The sequence below is a fragment of the Mastigoproctus giganteus genome, chromosome 3 (genome assembly GCF_048544385.1).
Source record: "Mastigoproctus giganteus isolate SK-2022 chromosome 3, ASM4854438v1, whole genome shotgun sequence".
NCBI lineage: Eukaryota > Metazoa > Arthropoda > Arachnida > Uropygi > Thelyphonidae > Mastigoproctus > Mastigoproctus giganteus.
The window spans coordinates 63,689,012-63,711,884 of record NC_143577.1 but is presented as its reverse complement, the minus strand read 5'-3'; the positions used below and the strand labels follow the sequence as shown (position 1 = coordinate 63,711,884).

General features: G+C 34.3%; 1 protein-coding gene across 1 annotated transcript in view; it reads right to left on the bottom strand.

Moving 5' to 3' along the window:
• Positions 1-21,746, bottom strand: part of LOC150088050 (uncharacterized) — a 209,408-nt gene extending 187,662 nt beyond the window's left edge. The window contains exon 1 of the mRNA XM_090370549.1: positions 21,345-21,746. The gene's annotated coding sequence lies outside the window, so the exon portion shown is untranslated. The remainder of the gene's footprint in view (positions 1-21,344) is intronic.
• Between the last annotated feature and the right edge of the window lie 1,127 nt (positions 21,747-22,873).

Below are 22,873 nucleotides of genomic sequence, written 5' to 3'. Positions count from 1 at the left end.
GTGAGTTTTTGGATTTTAGATCCGAGAAGAAATTTAAGCGATCTAAATGGGAAATATAACCGATGATAAAAAAGGAAAACTTTAACTTCAGAGCAAGCATTTTAAGTATTAAATGTAATACTTATTTATTAAGCTCAAAATGTAATTGATATTTTTAACTCATAAAGCCCTACCAATACAAGCTGACGTGAGCACCAAAATTTAGTGGAAAATGTCTTTCTATTAAAGCATCATCAATGATGCTTTAATAGAATTAAGATGCATTAATATTTATCCTCGAAGCTGCATACTTTAAGTCGATGAAAAATAGAATAGGTATATTCTGAAGGTCATTAATTACGACCACGATTGTGTTTTTGATGAATTTTTAGCAACTGAAATATAATATAACTCCATGGAAGATTTAAAATATTTATTATACATTATTTTCTTCAAGGTCTTACCGCATTCTCAAGCGGAGAATATTTTAACTTCTTCGGTTATGTAGCATAAGAGCTACTTCACTGTTGAAGCAATAAATCATGCGTGCCCTTTTCTGGATAGCAGGCTATCACGCTACTGGGCACACAAATTTTTGGTGGTAAACATGATATAAAAACTGATCTCGTAGACAGACAGATATGTAAGGTTGGTGTAGAGAGTAAAGTGACACTCCATGTGACAGACTGCATCAAGGACAGCCTTTTTTTTTTCTGGAGAGATTTTTATTCTTGCTTGTTTTTTTTTGGTTTTTTTTTGCAAAGGCTAACAAAAATATCCGATTTTCGACCATAGAAATTACAAAAATTTTCATACTTGACTTATAATCAGTAGGGAGAAATTATTTAAAGAATTATAAGATTTAAAACTTATTGATATTTGTTTCTTTTTACTGAAAACAACTAGGACTATGAGGCGTCCGCGTGTTATGTCGCGTAAATCGGGCATAGTATATGGTTGATCTTCATTTTTAAGATGGAAGGGAAACCTGAAATTCAGATGAGGGCCTGGATCTTCTTGTTGGAGAACGGCTAATTTGATTTCGGTGGAAAAACCCATTAAAATTCCTCCTCACTTGATGGAATTCGAAGCTATCATAATCATCGATACCAGCGAGAGTCAAATTTATTGAAATAAATTAAATCCCAAATTGTTTTATGAAGACATGTTCTATTTAAAATTTATTTAAATTTCAATTTATATTATTTATCAAAAACAGATTATCTGGAATAATTGCAGGAGATACCCAAATAGTTCACCGATTACATTATCACAGATGTTTCTTTTGTGATATGCCAAGAAAGAAAGAAAAGTTAAATCAGATAAATTTTCTCTGGATTAGTTTTTTTTTTTAAAAGAAACAAATTATTGGGAATAATTAAAGGAGACACCTACAGAGTTCACTGATTATGTTAAGAGACACGTTTCATTTACGATATACCATAAAAGAAACCCAAAAGAATCAGATACAGTGTCGCAGATGAGTCGTTGCATGGCCACTTCTAGATGTAGGAACTGATTCCACCGCTAGAGCTATAACTATAAAGATGTCATAAATAAAAAGAACATCTGAATTTAATTAAACTAAGAGTAGCAGAAGTGAATTAAAATTCCAATGCATTTGAAAATTCTGTTGGTTTTTCATTAACATAAATTTTCCACTGGAAAACTAGCATACAAACTTAAAAGCAGAATATTTCGATTATATGTTTCTTATTTATTACCACATTAAAATTTAATACATAAAATTGATGTCCAAATATGCAACACGTGAACTCGGTCTAGGCCTACTGCACATTTCGACACCAATTATGAATGGTTGTATAAAAAGTGGAGTGATTTGAAAATCATATTGATGATTAAGTGAATATCCATTTCGTGGTGATCATTATAAAAGTATATTTCGTCATAAAGGTTACCACAGAGTGACATAATATTCTTTAAAAACCTTTTTTTTTTAAACGAATAGTGTTGAATATTTTAAAGAGTGCATTCTCAATGCATAAAAGGGAAATTCTAGAAAAAACTGCGTTAAGAATTGTGTGTTTTTCACCTTGCCCATTTTTAATTCTTAATTTTTATCGATGAATTATGACGGGTTACTGATTTTAAATAATAACAGCAAGGGAGGAAAATATAACTTATTTTTATGTTGAATAAAAATGGAATATTTGAAAGAAATTTGCCTACAACCAAAGTACATATATGAATCCCGAAAAAGGAAAAACTGCGTTGGCTACTCTTCCAAGTTAATGTAAATTCACACAAAAAAGGAAGTGAAAGCTATACCGCTGTCATCTGTTTGCAAGTCACTTTCCCATCAATTTACTGATCAATTTACTCACAAATCAAAACCGTTTAGCCGTGTTATTACTCTGACGCGAATTGATTGGAAATGTACAGTCGACTGAGCTCACAATTTGCTATGAATAGTACGTAAAGAAGCAAATAACTTGACTCCTGTTCTCCGCTAAATCAAAGACGCTATTCATCTATTTCCCCTATACACTTCACGATGAGGATGCAAAATATTGGATCCTTTGGGAAATTTTGTTTTGTGTTCGTAGCAAAACGCTAGACGTTGATAACATAAAATATCTGAATCATTATTGGAAATGTTTATAAAAAACATAATAATAATGCTAACGTCGTTCAGTCAGTTGTGCGTGGAAATCGATTGAACACAATATAAAAGGAAGAGAAAGAGTAGTACTGAGATGTTGGCATTCATCTCTGTCAAGTGACGCGTCAACACGCTTTAGGGGTCCTATGAGCTAGAACGGTTAGTGCAAGAAGCCTCCAGTTCAAACCAACCTCGTCAGATCGTTTTTCCTCTGCCATCTTCTCCGAATGCAGTGTGATCGTTAAGCCTTTCTTGCCCCCGGAGACAAGGGGTTGATGGAGGTACATCATACCGGGAAGGCCATTAGACCTACACAGCTGGTGGACCCCCAGGGGAGATCGAGCAGATGGTGTGAGCATCGGAAGGATAGAGCGTGATTTGCCCAGCATTGATCTGCTCTGCAGTCGGTGACGATTCTTCTTAGTACTTCTTTTTTTCTGTTGCAGTTTTCACGACCTAAAGATGTTTCACACCATATAGATAAGGCTGTATATTCTTTCCCTCCAGGAAATAGATGAGCTCTGAAATATCTTGTTTTGTTTCCAATGGAACTTCTGTTTGATGCGGTTCGGTACCAAAGACTTCTTTAAGGTTTCCCCATTTTCATTTTAATAACCAGTGTTTAAGAGAATCCTCTCATTAAGCTGCACCAAAGGCAGATACTTCTCTTTTCATATTAGAAACATTACATTTCCTGGAATACACAAGTATTCTAGTTAAGGTTATGTATTTTTAAGTATTATCCACTATTATAAAAATCGCACTGTTTAGATGAATTAACGTTATATATGAAGAGAAAAAACGCAATAATAAGCCTAGGATCCAAGAAGATGTTTATTATTTCGAAATCTCTCAAGGGCGAAATTTTAACGTAGTGTTTGTATTTCAGAGATCTGTTGATCTCTGAAAGTTGTAAATTTATTGAGAGCAGAGTAGGTGAAGAACTATTTTATTTGGCCCTTGGATCATTTTGTACCTAATGCTCTTCAGGGTTTTGTAAATCTGCCTGGATTAAATCCATCTTCAGTCATATTCTCTACTGGTAATAAAACAAGTTTTAAACTTAATGCAATTATAAATCATGGTTTTATTCATTGCTAGTATCTGATCCTACAACTTTACTGGAGGCTGTGCTTTTCTTTAAAAGAATTATATAATTTCTTTACTCTTTGCGTCAGAAGAAAATAGCATAAACAACAAAGAAATAACATCGTGTTTTTATGTCAGTGTAACATCCGATAAACATCATAGGATATGAATGATAGTCATGTTTTAGTCAATCAATTTCTGTTTTTTTAGCCATTCTTCTACGAATGAGAATAAAAAATACAACAAGTTTCGGAAGGTGACGCGTTGTGTGTGCTTAATATTTTTCTTTCTATTATGGTTGGTATATGGCATTTGATATTAGCATTCTAAAGGAGCAAAACATGGCCGGAATCCAAGCTAGGTTTTTTTGAGATTAAATTAGGCCGGAAGCTGATGTGGATGTTACTTGATAAATAAATGCAATGTGCGTTCCTGGGAAGCATAGTGTGGGAAAGAAAGCTTAACTTTCGACTTACTTCAGCTTGAAACAAATAACTAAGAACAGCATGCAGTACGTTATAAGATATGAATGATATTAAAAAGAAATTGCAGGTTTCTTATAAGCTGTTCTCTCCTATACGAGAAAAACTAAAAAAAAATAAATCATCTATAAAACTGGCCGAAGAAGATATTTTATTTTATTATATGTATTCATCTAATAAATACAGAAGACATAGTTCTAGACTATATATCATTATAATATTTCTATATTACTATCATGGACTACTAAACCTTATGACGTATCGTAATTTAACTTTTTCCTAATTTGATAAATCTCCATAGAACAGCAAATAGGTTTTGGACAAGCTCAAAACCCTTATCAATATAAATAATCTCCAACAGATCATTTACAGGGAACAGAATTTAAATAAATCTTCAGCGCTCCTAATCTCCAGTCACTTTTTTTTTTTTTTTTTTTTTTGATTTGGTAGTTGTTGGCGCATCGGCTTCTGTGGCCATATTGCACCTCCCAAGGTTTTTGCAGTACTTTGATCCAAGCCCGAGGCGAGAATCGAACCCGCGACCTTTGGGTTGCCGGGCAGGTACTTTACCCACTCGGCTAGCCCGGTCGGCTCTCCAGTCACTGAAGAGAGAACTAGCATTACTTTTCAATAAATGCAACGCAGCTCAAATTAATGGCTTTAATCTTATTTTAGGTTTTAATAATCTAGTATGGATCTTGTTATTGCCATCTTAATCACTGCGTTAAGAGCGTACTGAATAGATAAGGATTCAAATGAATTCTTACCATTCAAGATGCCGCTAAAATCGGACCATTTCTAGAAAGATGGTTTGGTTAAGCAAGGATATAAATCGGCACTAGATTTTGAGGAGCGTCCGATTTCATTAAGACAAATTTATGATAAGATTATAAGCGTGTTCACTTTTATTACAACTGTATAGAGAGAAACTCTTCGTTATGCAAACAGTTGAATAATTTCAGTTCGTGTGTTACCATTTTCGTGTATATTTTAATCATTTCAACCTTATGTTATAAAGGTAATTGGAATGTGAATACTACCAATAATAAACAAATCACTAACTACATTTATAACTTAAATATAATTGCTATTTCTTCGAAATCTCTTTAATTAACAAACAGGTTTATGACAGTCTTAATCTTAGTAAAGAAAAGTTTTAAATGAAAGAAGTGTGCTTAGCTTACTAAAACGCCAATTGAGCGACTAAGAAAACTTGTGCATTAACGAGATAATATTTGAATTTCCTTTGTAGTATATGAATTCTGAAAGGTTAGTGCAAGCGTCTAGTTCAAACCAACCTCGTCAAATTTACACGTTAGTTTTGCAAATTTACACGTTCTGCAGAATAAGTTTGGTTGTTGTAGGGTTTTAGGGGAATCAGCAACTTAGTAATACTGCGCCATATATAATATACCTGTAAACTGCGTGTGTTCTGTGGTCGATTTGCTGTTTGATGGAGGAAACCTCCGAGCTTCTGGGAGCAAAGATCATGCTACCCTTTTCTGAGACCAACTAATTCAGCCACGTTGTGGAAAAAAACAATAAAAATTACTCACGTCTTTGACAGCAATTGAACTCAGGTCTTTTCCACCCGGTTTAGGGAGGATGATGATCTTTACCAACTGTTTTACCCAAGGGGGCCTGCAGAATAAACAACGAGGCTCGGGAGACGTTTGTTCAATTTATTTTTTTGGTTTAGTCACAACTCTATAATCATTTTTGTGAGTTTTAATGGACGCACATTTAATTCGATGAAATCGTTTACTTTATTTTTTTTTATATCATATTTTAGAAAAACAAATAATAAAATAAAATATCAGGTACTGTTACAGGAATAGGTAATCAGATATAATTATAAAGTTAAAACGCTTAATAAAATACAATTATATAAGTTGTTTTTATCTGGGGACATAATCGCAATCTCATCTTCAAAAACAAGATGGGGATGCAATTATTATTAATGCAAAAATGTAACATGGAGGATGATGTTAACTTGGACTGCACTTGATAACATTAATACAGTGGCTTAGTTCGACATCTGCATAAAGCCAACTCTGCTCGAAACCTGTTGAAGCTTTATTGCATTAGTGCAGATGTCGGAACTATTTCTTTTCCTGACAGAAGGTTATAGTTGAAGATGATTCAGATTCGGGCATATTTTCTTATCAATATTAATAATGTTCATCGGATTCATGAAAAGTTAGTGAAACAACAGCATATATCGCTGCTTTTACCACGTGTCTTGCTCGTTGGATCGGTCAAAACCGATGTTTTTGTTCTTGTTGCGAGGTTGTTGTTGTAAAAGGGTTTTAGAAGCATCTTTACTATGGCCATATTTCGTGTGTTCTGTGGTCAATTTTCTGGAAAAGAAACCTGTTTTCGTGTGACAAAAATCATGCTATCTTCCCTGAGATCGACTAACTCAACCACGTTATCAAAATTGCCCATAAAATCCTCTCGTCATTGACCGAATTTTAACTGACGTCTTTTCCACCAGGCGAATGGAGGACGGTGATTATATCAACTGTGATGCACGCAAGCACCTTGTTGCTGAAACGAGCAGTTTCTGTATCAAAGAACCTCAATGCTGAAAATGCGCTGAAGCAGCTCTGGAAAAGCGTTTTCCAGAGTTTCTTCAGAGATATTCCGCAAAGCTGGCAGCGGTGTAATAATGCAAGTGTAAATACCTTGAATGAAACAAACAGAAGCTATAATCACGTTATTATGCTTTTTTATGCAGTTAGTACTGAGAATTTTGAGACATGTAACATGTCTTTCCAACTCTAAATGAAAAAAATGTATATATAATTAGAATAAAGAAAAGATTTATATTAAACATAATCCCCATGGGCTTAATAGCATAAAAAACCAATTCCCTAGAGAGAGAGAGAGTGTTACTTCAAGTTTTTGGTATATGACACAACTTTTCACTCTCTCAGCTGTTGCTCAAAAACAGCCAGGAAATGTCCATTTAGATTGATAATTGAGATCTGGTTTGGAAATAACAAGATTGCCGCTTTATTCTTTTCAAACACTTGTGTTGAACGTTCTTTTTGATGTCGAATTCTGCAGCGATGCATATACGTTCTCCTTTCCAAAGAACCGTCTCAATTCAATTAAAGAAACTCAATCAGAATGACACAATACATACTTGTATTTATGATTTCATTTATGACAATCAGAGCAAAAACTGAAATCTGCATAAAACAAGTCTATATTATCACATCACCACTCAACTTCGTTAGACTTCTTCAGTACTGTCTAGTTCAAAATTTTCTTTGAGCATAATCCACGCCCAACGCCATCCATCTGATACCTGGACTGTGTATCGTGATTCATAATCCAGATCACGTTCCACAGACATGTATTATCGCCTGTCCTGGTGTAGGAAATGGAAACATTGGACATAAAGGGCGGTACAGATTAAGTAAAATGGCATACGGGCAGCTGTTCCACCATGGTAACTTCATTCTGTGAAGTTATTTATTATTTTTTTTTCTGATGACTGTTGATCCTATACTTAACCAGTTCTGTCACCTGTATCTGGAGTTAGCTCTGCGATTTTCGCTATTTCAGTTGGCTGTTGATTTCAACCATCGGCATGTTCTGAGGACATTATTGCTAATCTACTAGGCTCGCGATGAATGGTCACGTTGCCTTTGTATCATCTTTTTGGGAAACGAACATTCCTGTTATATGACAATCTACCATCACACTTCTTGTTAGAGGATCTAGTCTTTTTCTCATCCCATTATATACCATCTGTTATTGAATGTGCATGCTTTAATATCCTACCATTCAGTAGTTCAGATACTCTTCATGCACTACCATTTGAAATTAACCGTTAGTTCCCATGAGTGAGGTGTCCCGTTACATATTAGAGGTAGTGCATGTTGTAGGCAGAAGTATCGATCATTCTGTGCAACCTTTTCTTCGAACTGATTACTGAATTAAATTTCACTTAGAGTAGAAAGTTTACTTTTGTAGTTGGATCTAATAAGTCGTATGGCTATTGTGTCTCAAACACGTGAAGACCTTTATATACAATCTATTACTGGCAACAGCGACAGTGGCTTCTAGGAAAGTACCATTCATTTTATTGGCACGAAAATTTATCACTTTAATAGTGGGAGTTTCCTGCAAATGAGTGCTCATTATTACTCTCTAAGGAGTTATGTAAGCGCCTAGCCAACAATCTAAGGGAAAACATCGCACGATGACACACACACCATGAACATGAGAAGATCGACAAAGGTATGTAGAGGTGTCATTATTAAGTTCTAATTATCTGCTGCTTTGCTAAACAAATTAATGCTTATGGTGCCTTTCTTAACTCCTACAGAACTTTTAATTTATGTGAATTCTCCTTTCAAAAGCTTTAATATAAAAGAAGGTTGAAAAGAAATTTTCTTTTTGAGAGCATATGCGCAATGCTCTTTCATGGTTTGAGGACTCCATGATGATCATAAACCAGTAAGGAAAAAATGAGAGCATATAATGAAATTTTAAGACTTAATGTGGTCTCCCTCACAGTTAGCGAAGTGGGTATGACCTTGAGTAAATTGGATAAATCTTTTGTTTTATGATATTGAGGTATTATTTGTGGAACTGTTGTACGCGAACTATATAAAGGATAGTTAAAATTTGAAGCAGAATTCCGCTTAATTTTCATTTACTCTCAATCATCATTATAATGCCCTTCCCCCATAAAAAAAGAAGTCCGGATTCGTCCTGGTTACGATCGCTGTCCTGCCACATCGTGCGGAAGAAGCATGAGTTCGAATTTATTCAATGTGAGAGATCTCTGTGGGCTGGGTTCCCACAATGCCCAAGTTAGTCGGTCGGTCTCTGGCGAGTATTACACTGTTTTTTTCTCATATAAATTCGAATTATCATGGAAAACCGACAATGAAACTGGCCACTGACCACTCATAGCAAGAGATATTTTAGAGAAAAACCGAAACAAAGACAGCTGAATACAAAAATCTGAAGAGGTTTTTTGTACATAATCGTCATTGTTTGTAATGTTTCATTTCTTCCAGGTTATCAGTTTCAATACAGTTTTATTCTTCGCACAACCTCAGGGTGTACTGTTAATGAAAATGCATACACCACAAAGTTATAAATTACAAGAGTATGAATGAATGGAGAGTGGAATTGTCCGTAATCGATTACGTACTCTAGAATTGGAAAATCGTAATCTAAAGCTCCGTAATGTACTCAGAATGAAAATTAGCTTTTCTATTTTTAAAGAGAAGCATTTATTCCATCATCTGTATGTCATAATGAAGTCAGTCACCAGTAAATAATGAATTGTTTAATAATGAATATAGAGGAAAGCTATTTTGATTAAAAGAGGGAAGTAGTGCGGCCTTCATGACCATAATTAAACTGAACTTGTAAAATATCTAGATGGCGATGTGTTTCAACTTCGCCAAAGAAACTATTCACGCTGGATGCCATATAAACCATGATTAAAGCTGCATATTTCAAGTGAACTTGTCTTACAGCAAAACTAAATGGCTCTAAAAGATAAAGAACAAGAAATTCAAATGCTGTGTCTGTGTTAAGCGCCAAAGTAACAAAGGCTATAAGGCGTCAGTTTCTTGTATCTTTAAGTGCATGTATTCTTCGACCAACTTGTTCTTTGCTGAACTTAAAACGAAAAACCAAAGTTTCGAGAGACAAAACCGTGCAACCGTTGTTTGAGGTCGATTAAGTCAGCCACATGGTGGTCATTGAGGAGTTAGAACCTCCAAGCCTTTTCCACCAGGTGTGGGAATATGGTAATTATAACCACTGTGCTACACCCACAAGGGCCAGTTTAAAAATGTAACAAAAATGATATGAGCCTATTAAGTTGGAAAGAGACAACCCACTGAGAATTTAGAGAATCTTCAAATTTTGAATCAGCCGAGTTCAGTCTCTGATATTTTACTCAAATTTTCTAAAATATGCATTCATTTTCACCATATTCGTAAGTAATATTGGCTTCGGTATCCTGTGCCCGAAGTCTACACATTTACTTTACTGGAAAAGTTGGACTTCTATAAGACAAATTTCTGTAGTATATTTCTTTTCTTAATCCTTCTGTTCTTTAAAAGCAGAAGATTGGGGACTGTATTTGTAACGCACTTAACATTTAATACGCTTTCCAAAAGAGCGAGGTTTTCTAGAAATGTCTAATACATGGATTGTTATTCTTCAGTTTCTGTCTGCTACCAACTGCCACTTTCTGAACCAATCTGCTCGCAGACGTTATAAAATGTTACCTTAGCTCACTCAGATTTTACAAAAAAGATGCGTTCGGTTAATCCTATAATAAGAGTGGATAAGAAATATCTGATACATTGGATGCTCGTGTAAAATTAAAAAAAAAAGTTAATGGTCATAATTTTATTGAATTCTTGGGTGTTTTTCTCTTGGTGTTTTTCGACTAAGATGACTGGTTGAACAAATATTGAGAACAAGAAACCAGGAAGTGTACTTCAAATCCTGTTCAGTCATTAAACTCGAAGAATTCTTCAGATGAATTCACATTGCTAAGGGATATCCCTCAAAATATATAATGCTCCTGTATCATAAAAGTTATGAGAAATAATGCACAAGCCACACCCCTAAAAATGACCAAGAAGAGTCTTTACTCCTGAGACTATTGTACTTATGAATATGGTTTTCCGTTCGTAGTTGAATCTGTTCGATGGTGCAAAAAATTACCCACATGAGGACTAATCTTTGGACCATATCAAGGATGCTTTGCACGTTTTCTTAAAAGTTTAACAACTCGCTGAAAATGATAAACCAAGAAAGATTAAACTCTTCACACATTTCTACAGATGTCTGAGAAAAGTGACAGATTTATTGAGAGACTAATCATGTTAGTGAAGCTCATTCAGACTTAACAGGTATTGTCAGCTAGCAAGACACCAGCTGTGTTAATTCGAGTGGGCAGGCAGTTAAATTATTAAGAAATGATTTATCCACCTTCTCAAAGTTTGAACGCTTTGAGTCACCTTTTCTAGAGCATTAGCAGATGTGTATCTAGATTGCTAGAAGTCTTTCCATAAGGCAATCTAACAGAGTAGGCCTAAAAGGTCAAGAGGGAATCATTAGTTTTAAATTTAGATTAAATGAATATTCTAGTCTGATACTCTTTGCAAAAATACGTCCACGATAAGGAAATATACGTTTTTTCATTCGTAGTTCAATCTGTTCGATGAAGGAAAAAAAAAACAATTAACAACATGAAAGACAAAAGTTTTGGACAATATATATGACAATAAACTAGTAAGTCATTTGCATTTGAACGTCTGGAATTAGTTTATCATTGTCAATACTTTTGATATACCTTTTAGCAACTGATAAAATTTGAATGGGCTAAAAATAGGCACTGAATGTTTTCACCATGGAATAAATCCAACAAAATAATCAAAACAATGCAAGCATTCAAAAAATAAATTCCTTAAAAATCATTTTCCAATTGACTAATGAAAGAAGGAAACTCGTTTTAACATGAATATATTCTTTTGTTGGTAGCGAACGAAATTTATTTTGCAAGCAGTAAAAAGAACTAACTACGCAGAAGATAAATTGTGTTTTCTATAAATTAATCGTCGAGAACATACAGAAATTTGCATAATTACGAACGTGGCCTTGAAGTGACCATAACTATATGCAAAAATATTTCTCCTGCAGGCCACGCCATTGTTGTACTTGTCGTCTGCGTCTACAGCGATCAACAGACTTCCAACGTTAAGTTGGGAACGAGGAATATTAATTAATGAGTGTACATCTCTCTCTCGGTTTTGCATAACCCTATTAAGAATGGAGTCTGGCTGAAATGTAGCGGCAACCGAAAGGTGGCGGTGTAATGTAGACAGATCTCAGCGATCGATTGGTCCCTACGATGGGTGTGATATAAGCTTCTAAAATCGGTTTCTCAGAGGAGCTGTCACAGGCTTTACAATGTGGAATGAGATAGCACAAAGCATAAATGGAATTGTTAAGGACTACACTTCAGCCAAATGTCTAGATGACTTCTACAGAGATGAATTTATTGTCACATAACCAATAATTTGCAAACAGGACAGCGTATGCCATGATTTCCTCGAAGAAATATTCATCATACTATACAAAGAAACAGTCATGGGGGTATTCCGAAATGCTGATGCACAGCCTCGTTTGAATTACGGACTTAGAACCTCAATGAAAAAAGAAATCTTCAAGTTGGAAACTCTTCTGGTTTAGTGGAAATTAAATTTTCAGTTTGACATTCTTTTGCAAAGAGCAGATGATTAAAAAACAACAACTGTCATATTAGAACGGTCCAAGATTACCTCATCTACCGTGTGTATTTTGTCTGCAAATGCATGCGTTCTTTAGTTGGTTTGCCTGTTTTTCTGGAGGAAAAACTCGAGTTTTAGGGGTTATAAACCATGCTATCCCCGCCTGAGTCCACTAGCTCAGCTCACGAAGGTGAATAAGTCCATGAAAGTTCTTGGCATCTTTAACAGGATTGGAATCCGGTCCTCTGGAATCAGATTTCTTACAACATATCCACCCTTTAAATTTTTCGCTTTATTTTGTTTGTTTTTTTGCCTTTTAAACCGCAAGTCTCTCAGTAGTTTCAGCTCTATCAACTCGAGAAGAGAAAAAAATTTCAGCTCTGCTTAAATACTGACTAAAATAACTGTACTACTTAATTATTAAACGCGTTTTCTGTCAAATCTTCGTACAGCATGTAAATCGGCATGCCTTTAAACACTCTCGCAATTAGCGGTTTCAAACAGGCCGTAGGAAAAATCGCTATTTTTTTTTCTAAGTGCCTCGAGCCAGATATATGTAGAATGATTTGGATTGAACTGATAATGTGAATGATGAATTACAATAAGTTAAAATGAAAACAAGTAAGGTAATTAAATTAGCAAGATAAGAGTTGCTTGTCGCCTGAGTATGCACTGTGAGATTTTAGCCAGAGGTGCACGTAGGTTTTCTAATTAAAGTAAAAGGCTCTCAACATGCGAATTTTAAGCAGCAGTCGTTCTTTCTCAACGAGAGAGAGAGAATACTGACTCTTCATATATTGTGAATTGTTACCACACTTTCAGAGGTCATTCGATCCTCTTTTATAACACTCTCCTTAAATAATTAAATTTTAATCATAAAAGTATAAAATGTTAATAGTTTTAGTCACAATATCGAAATCTAGATGCATACTAGTGCTCAATAATCGAATCTATTTGTAAAATTAATATTACAATCACAATCTAAATTTTGAAAGAAAATTGAAACGCTTGGGCAGACAAATAACTCTTTCCTTATTCTAAAACTTAAAGGCACTAACTAATTGCACTATAGTTTGCTGGGCTGAATGTCTTAAATTATATTGCTACGCTTCTTTTTATTCCAAACACTACTATTGCTTTTTTTAATGAGGGTCAAATATTCACTTTCGAAGAGAAGGCTTTGGTCATACTTCAGATTATGTGTTTTTCAAAGCATGTTAAGCGATTCAAGGCCTTCAGTTACTCACTTTACTAGATAACATCAACAGAAATTTTAATCACGAAACACTGCTCTCTCATTCTCGAAAAATGATTTGAATGAGAGATAATAAATAACATACGTTAAGACTGGATTTAGATCACTGACCAGAATTTAAAGACCTGTTTAATGAATAACAAAAGAATAATAGAATTCATAAGACAAGGGAAATTGCTTATAGACTTATGCTAAGATAATGTAATAATATTTCGTACAGAATTTTTCAAGTTCTGCACCTTTTGGAATGAGGATGCGAATCTATTTAAAACGAATTCATAGCTCATCTGACCCAAAAGGTCTGTATAATTCAGTCAAATTCGCTTATCTTTTTCGGTATCTAAGAATCGTGCGAATATTTTTTGGTATTTTCCTTAAGCAACAGAAACCATTTCTCCCTTGGGACGTTTCCCAAGCAGCAGCTCTCTCCTTAGTAATGTTTGCCATTAAAATAATTGTCACACAAGCTATCTACGAATTATGTTCCTTGGCTGGAAAATTCTTTTTAGAAACTGTGCTCCTGACAAATATCTGTTCAGGTTGTATTAAGGAAATAACTGCCACAGTGACGAAATCTTTTATCCCTTGCTCCACCAAAAAGTTCATCTCCTTATCTAGGTCTTACTCAAATAATTTGTCAGACTTTTGGAGATAAATTATTTCACAACTTGCTTGGCGCAGTTCCTTGGCACCTCCTTCTATCTACACTAAATATTCCAAAACTTATAAACAAGATATTAATAAATTTAAGTTGACCATGAAAAGTTGAATACGAAAAGTTGTTTCTTGTTTGAATGTCAGTTCTACTTTCTGGTCCCTTGCCAAACCACTTATTGTAAACATACCTACTTTTAATTCTTTTCTTTTGCATTCGGTGAGTCCTTTGTAAATTCTTCTAAAGATAAGTTGATCTACAAGAATTCTACTTTCTGCAGCGGGTATAGCAGCAATCTCAATTCCCTGATTAAACCAGTAAAATGCATGTTCCTAAAATACGAAGTCCATAGTTTACCAATATTATTGGTTCTTTCGCTCTTTTATTTTCACAAATGTTTATTAAACAAATTTGTTTATTTGTTTATTAAACAAATAAACAATGCATATTAATGTTTAATGCATATTAAACAAATTCAACAACGTGCTGTTATGAGTGATTGAGTTTCTGAGGAAGCCAGTTGATACTCGGGAGAAAATTCAATCTCGGGGTTCGTCAAAAAATTCAAGTGTCTGATGCTGTTCTGAGATGCACTTCTGAATCCAGTGGTCCTGCATATGGATCAACTAGTAAAGAATGCTTTGGTTCTGCGGGAGTTAAGACTTAAGTGGAGACCCAGTTATAAGAGAGATAGGAAGATCTTCTGTTAGAAAGACAGGTATCATAGAACTAGAATCTGTCTACTATGTGCAAAAATTGACGATATACAATTTATGAGCGCAATATACACTTTAATATACAATTTTATAAATTCGTATATAATTTAATAGATGTAGAAGTAATTATTTAAAGAGTAAGAAAACTGATAAATTAGTTTCTGAAAGGTAGTCATGTTGAAAAAGTGAAAAATATCCTTGTCTTCAATTCTCTCTTCCCAGATATCACAGGAGATAATTCATGATTTCATAATGAAAGCCTTGTTGATTAACTCTAGGCTTCATAGATTCTGTGAGGCTTATGGGGAAAATTTCTATCAGCAACTGGTTTTAGTTTGCAGAAAAAAAAATTATTTCATAAAGATGGTATCCATTTAAACAGAGGAGATGCAAGGATTTTCGCTTATGCCATTGAAGATACATTCACATTTCAGGAAAATTGCAAGTTCTGGGGGTCATGACGTCGGAATGCAATCAATGCAAGTCAGCAGCCTTGATAAAAATTACATTTGCATCCTGACTGAATTTAAGAACAATTAGAATTCACTCAAATGGGTGTATGAGGGTAGCCAAATGGAATAAAGTAAAATTTAAATCTGCATATACGGTAAGGGGTATTGTAGACATGACACTACTCACTGAGGATATATCAGGGGAAGAATGTTTTAGTGAATGTTGCACATTCGGGAGAGAGACACACACACGGACAGGTAGGGGGACTTCTGTCCAAAACTGCCTGAAAGTGGCAAGACTGTTCTCTCAATCAGATCAAGATCAGATCATAAGGGATGTATATCGAATCAGGGTGGTGTGAAATGACTAAAGTTAAGGTAGTCATTTCACACTTAAAGAAGTATGACAAAACCCATTTAGGCAGATTCAATAGATTATAAAGTGCGATTGTCCCCACTGTGGGGAAACAACTCTTATAGACTGGCAGGCATGCGTGGACCAGAAACACACATTCACCACGTATGTACAAGAGAGTAAAAGGGAGACGCTTATCCTAGGATTCCCGTTACGGAGCCTAAATGTAGCGAAAACCTGGGTGAAACATTAGCAGGCAGTGATCACAGTATAATAAAATAAACTGTACCTAAATAAGATAACGTGGTTAATGGTAAAGGCGAGAGCTTCGATTTCGAGATAGAGGATATAAGGGAACGTGATATTTATTGGTCTCGATTAACTAGAGAGACCATTGAATCGGATACAAATATGCTATAAGAAACATGCATGAGATTTATTCTCGAGGTCATCATGTATTTGTACTAATTCATTTGCTCAGATGATATTAAGAGTTTAATTGAACAAAATAAGCATGCAAGAGTTATTCACAATCAAGTGGACAGGATTTGTATGATCATTAGAATAGATAATGCAAAAAACCACAGGGGTAGAGAGTTGTTCTCATATATGAAAAAAAAAAAAAAGAGAATAAAACAGGTCATTTAACTGATTGCAGTGGAAATTCCACAGAAATATCAGCAGAAATGGAAGAGGAGTTTAACGGATGCATCTCAACGATATTTACAGTTTAAAGTAAGTTCAAATCTCTGGTGAATGTTGAAGAGGAAGGTTGCTCTAAAATAAGGGATATAATGATCTCAGAGAAGCGTTTAATAGAAAAGTTAGTTAGGATAAAGGAGGGACAGACTCCAGAGAATGATGGTATATATTCATTATAATTAAAAAGGCCTCATGTGAGTGTGGAAAACCGTTGGGAATGTTAATAAGAACGTCATTAAGAATGTCTGCAGCCGAATGAAATCTTTCCCTAACGTAGAAGCTCTAATGTGTCCCCAGTGTATGGGGTATATTTAACCAACACTAAAAGAAATGTTGATTAAATATACGCCAATGATTTTACTTTCTGTGCTTGGTGGAGGATCGTGTATTCTGTGGTTAAGGATGCGACTCAGAACCACCACAACAAGAATTGTACCCTGAATAGATGCCCGCATGAGTTCATTAAGGCGAGGTCAAGTCAGATCAATCTGGTAAATACTACGAGGTAGTTATTGAATAGTTGGATGCAAATGACATTTTTTATATTATATAAAATATACCATACTTTTTCCAACCGTTCTTTTCCACAAGCGGTTGTAAAAGCATGCTTTTGAATCTGACAGTGAAGAAAGGAATTTTTATGGACATATTTTTCAAAATGCGGTTTAATCAGTACATTTAATACCACAGTTGTATTGTTTTTGTCACAGAAAAAAATATATTTTTTCCGTCTAACAAATAGAAAACTGATCGAAGAATACAGGTAATTATAAACACAATATACTGATGTCTCGTAGTCAGAGTTTCTTTGGCACTTAATACACCTAACCTTTAGTAAAGTTTTGAATACTGTCTTTCACGAAAGGCTGCTATATAAACTGAAATAAGTTGAATTTAATGGTAAGCTCCTACGCTGCTTCGAAGACTTCTAAGATGGAGATAGAGGGTTTTCATAAATGCTTCAGAGTGGACCACAGTAACAGGTATAGTTTCTAAGGGCTCGGTATGATGACCCTTCTTATATCTCATTTTCATAATTGTTATGCAAGTGGTTATGCAATGGAAGCTGCCAAAGCAGCATTAAACTAAAGTGTAATGTTGTTAAATGTATGGTTATATATTTGGGGAAAGAAATCCCGGCATCACTAGAACCTTTAGAAAGAGCTAAAATTCGTTCATGAAATTTTCAGTGCAGTGTAAACAGTTGGCTAGGAAGGCACAAGCCTTGTCCTGTCTTAGTCAGTGTATGATTTATAGGACCTTTTTTTAATAAGAAGGTCGTTAAGATATCTTTATACAAGACGATTTTTATTTCGGAATTAGAATTTTATTCAGATCTGGAGAAGGCACCTAATAAAGGTATAGGACTTAGCGAGAGCGTTAAAAGAAAGGAGACCAGATCAGTGATGAGCACAAATCGATGCAGATATGAAATTGCACTTAGGTGTGTAAGGATTGTTAGAAGGTTAGAAGGTGTTGAAGGGATTCAATAAGATGAATTAGGTAGGTTTTTTCTCCTTCTTAAATGAGACAAGAACCAGGGGAACACAAATGTTAAATACCAGTGAATAAAAAAAAAATACTGGAATTCATGAAATTCCCCAATCCGCAATAGGTTGTCCCTTCATATCGCACTGTTAGTGAGTCCAGATAATTTCAAAGAAGAACTGGAATCAATAATTAAAAGAATTATTCTTGAATTCGGCATTTTTAATTCGTGGAATTTTTTTTCCCAAAGAAATTAGAAAACATCCGACTTCTAATTCCAACCATGGTACAGCTGTAGACTTATCACACTAATTGTTCACTTTGATTTCCTTTCTTGCATTCTTTGGAACAATAATTCTCAGTTTCTATATTTTTAAAACTAGTCTGCTAACATACAACTTCAAGAATAATAAGTTGAAAAAATTTAGGGTGAATCTATGCTTTCAGATGAAATATAAAAATGAAACTTATATTTATATATAATTGTGTTTGGTGTTATTAAGTATATTATAAAATATTAAAATTGTTTATATATGCCTGTAAATAAATGCCGAATTTAAAATATAAACAGAAGCAGTTTTCGATTGAGATATTCCATATCTAAGATGTTGATTCAGGTGTTGCCACACTCAGAACTCTTGTAATTATAAGGAACGGTATGCAATGGTAAGCAACAGCACTAAAATTGTTATTAATATATTTGAACAATAAAAACCATTTTATAAGAATTAAAATACGATTTGGGGATCCTTCTGCTTGCACGAAGGACCATTCTATAAATTATATGCCTGTTTGTCAGAAATATTGTATAATTTATTTATGTCAAAAAAAGGACAACTAAGTGATATTAAGTGATACTGCATTGTATAATGGAATAAGTACTTCAGTATCTCTACTGTAAAGTTCCTATCGTCATTCATATATGGAAATATTTAGAGAAATTTAAATCAACAATATCAAAGTTATTCTTTGCATTATATCCATTAGTAATAACCTCAGTAGCTAATTAGATTAAACAGACTATGTTCTCTGAACTTAGCCGTACTACAATTCCTTTATACTCCCATCCTCTTCTGATGATCTTGTTATATCAATATCTAAGGGCTCCACTATCATAAAATTGTCCCTGTCTGTCAGAAAACGAATGCAATTTAGCCATACATGCCAAGCAATAACATCCATGCAATATGCTAAACTACTATATTTCCATATAAGCAGGGCCAGCAAAACGTTTTACACCTCTCCCTCTTCTCATAGCTAACTGTTCAATAACTCCAGTGTCTTTCCTTAATAATCGTTTCAGTATATAAACAAGGATGTGAATGTATTCTAAATATTCGAAGCTAAAACAGACTGGAATCTGATATCCAGATATTTTAAAGGCTTTAACAGCTTGTTTTAATACCATATTAAAACAATTTTATAAGAAAATTTGACTAAACGTAGCAGATTAATAATATTAATCATTTATTTGTTATATAGTTTAAAATGGCTGTTTTAGTTTAATGTATTTTATTGGTTTTATTTTAATGTACATAAATAATAAATAAAGTTTTCTAAACGTATTTTAATTCAAATTAAAATGATTCTTTTTTAAAATTATGTTAACTTATAAATTGCACAGATAGGTTTGATTTTAGGGTTCGATTAAAGCAAGTTCACTTTTAAACTCCCTCACTTATAAACCTTGATAAAATAGAAACAAAATATAGCAAAAGAAATATTATTAAAAATAAAACGAGACCACGTTCAATATGCAGTTCTAGCATGTTCAGCCAGTGTTCATGTTCATAGTTTTCTGATAATATTTCAGCCATATATGGGTATAACAATCATTAATATCTAGTAGTACACATAAAAAAAGTGGTTTGTTTTTTTCAAGCATCCCAGAAAATGTATATCATGATTTTTTTTTATTTGATTATCGCCACATTTATAAAAATCTGAAATTCTTATCAAAATAAAATATGGATATTTGGTAACTGATCTACAGAAGCAATATTAAAAGATTAATATTGATAAAGCTTTTTCCTCATGCTCTTATATTCGACAACTTTTATCACAAATAAACTGTTTGCAAATTAAATCTTATAAACATTTAATATTATCAAGAGATATTTATTCCCCATCCAAATGTTTTAAACATTGTACATTTCCAGAAGAAAACAAAAATACATAAATATATTGTGCTTTAAAATAGTATTTACAAGACAAAACAAACCTCACAAAAGTATAATAATTGCTGCATAACGTGTTTTATATACCAATCAACAATATCAAATGTATGCAACATTATATTGACAACCATGATCCATTACAAACTGTAAAACAGCCGATTCTTAATGTTTTATAATATTTTATCACTGCTCTCGTTTGAAAATGTATCTAGTAATGGATCAAAGAGAAATGTGTAGACTAAGATCATAAAAAAGTGCTTTTGGGAAGACCATAGTTTGTTGTCCGCACCAGATTTAGTCTTCAGTTTACCACGCGTGTTTTAATATTACTACGATCTTAGAAGAAAACGTATTAGGTATTTGAATCGCACGCCAATCCAAAGCAAACATTGCAAGGGCCAATACAGTGCTGTAATTATAAAATATGTCGAATAATATTTAGAAAGTTTCATCTCTGTCCTCAAGAGTCCGAAATGTATGTTTTAAGCGATACTTATTGGATTCACTAAATTATCAATAGCGATTCGTTTTCCTACACTTAGACAGCGCAAATGCACGTGATACGTAAACATCTCGTAGCTATATGCGTAGGTGTTACACCGTGCACGAGATGTTGTGAAGAATAACACACCCACAGGACGTAATACGTGAATTTCAGTGATGTCGATTTGCGATGGAGAAAATTTGGAAGAAATTGCTTTTTCAATACTAACACAGTCCCGACTGGCCATGGTGGATTCTTCCCCCTTTCTTCATGGACATTCTATGATGCTGTTTAACATAATGCGTTATATTTTGTTAGATTTCCTTACCTCGTAAAGTTATGAGCGCCACATGGAGGCCAGACTCACTAAGAAGAATATATATTACGTCATTTATGTTTTAAGTCTAATAGAATTAAAATACATTAATGCAAAAATCATATAACGATATATATAATAATACACAGTTACAATGCCAACGGATATTTTAATAAAGTGAGCGAGAAGTAATAGCATCCCATTACGACTATTTTCCATTCCCATACAAGCACTAAAGCATGATATTCGTCCACCTCATGACACATATCATTGGCAAGGGACTTACCTTTAACAAATGAGATCTTTTCTTAGGTAATTCGGGCTGATAGCTGCAGAGAATTGACACACTCAGAGAGTCATGTTTGCGGGTTATCCAGTCCGCTTCCTTTAGACTGTGCATTTCAGCATCAGTAATTTTTCCCAATCTCCCTGCATCTCTCTCTTTTCCTAGCTACACCGTGCATTCGAAGCTACAGTAAATACCCTCCGACGTATCGACTTTAGCCAGCACGATCGTACTTCCCGCTAAATAGATGACTGTTTCTTCTGCCCGTTGCAAAAGAAACGTAGTCCACAATCTCAAAACCTTTATCCCAGAGAGGCTATAGAGAACTTAAATTTTGGATTTTAGCTGGAAACATACCTTGAGGGTGGAAACATATACGGAGGCTGAATGCCCGTGGACTTTTCATCTCTTGCAGAGGAAACAACTGGAGGATCGTAAGCGCATGACAGTTTTGATCGGATAACTGAGACGATCCACTCGCTATTGTGGAGGGGTGTAGGTTAACACCTGTACCATGAAATGGCTATTGTGCAGGTATCCATTAGTTTTTCGATACAGCTAACAGAATGCACTGAAACATTGCATCGATTTTTAAACACATCACGCTGTGATATACATGTGCCTACAATTCTAGATTCTGTACGCACGCGGAGAAAACTTTGCCTCGCATGCAGATAGAGAGAGACAGAAAAGAAATTTTCAGAGAGTAGCAGGTAGGAGCGTCTACTATAAATAGTTGCAAGAAGTAAAATTTCTCTGCGTAGTGCTCAGCTTTGCTTGGTTATAAAATAAAGATGCTACATACATATTTTCCACACGCTTTAAGGTAGAAAATATTTATCTTTTCTTTTAGGCTATTTTCCATATGCAGAAATTAATAATCGATGCTATCAAAGGATACGTTGGTATGTTTGTGTCTACTGAACCTCAAACTTATAAACTTATTCAAGATCAGAATACATCTTTAGGAGAGTGACCATTACACAACTAGTATTATTTTTAAAGTTTATAATAATCAGTTTATCCCGTTTCAGGATGAAGCTAATATTTCTCTAAAATAAAAACATAACTGGAATGACTTTGGCCCTACAAATTTTATCTTATAAATACATTTCGTGCAATATTTTGATTTCATATAACCTTTACTTGATATATCAAGTATAATAAGATTTTTTTAAATGACAGTTGCTATAAACTAATAAAGAAACGATAAGTATATTTATTAGCTTAAAACATTCATATCTTCACAAACCTATACTTATAAGTTCATTATAAACTGTGATAGATTTGTATTAGGAATATCTCCAACCACCATCAATTCATTCTCAGCATCTTCCACTCAGTCTTCGCGTGGCCACAGTCTATGTAAGAAATAGGGCCTAACACTACAGCATTTAGAAGACTGCACTGAACGAAGAATGGACCGGAGGAATGACCTAACCAACGGTGAGACAATCATTGAAGCCGGTTTAATGATGGAAAATATATCGGGGAAGTGGTCTTCCTCAGTCAATGTTACCATATAGCTG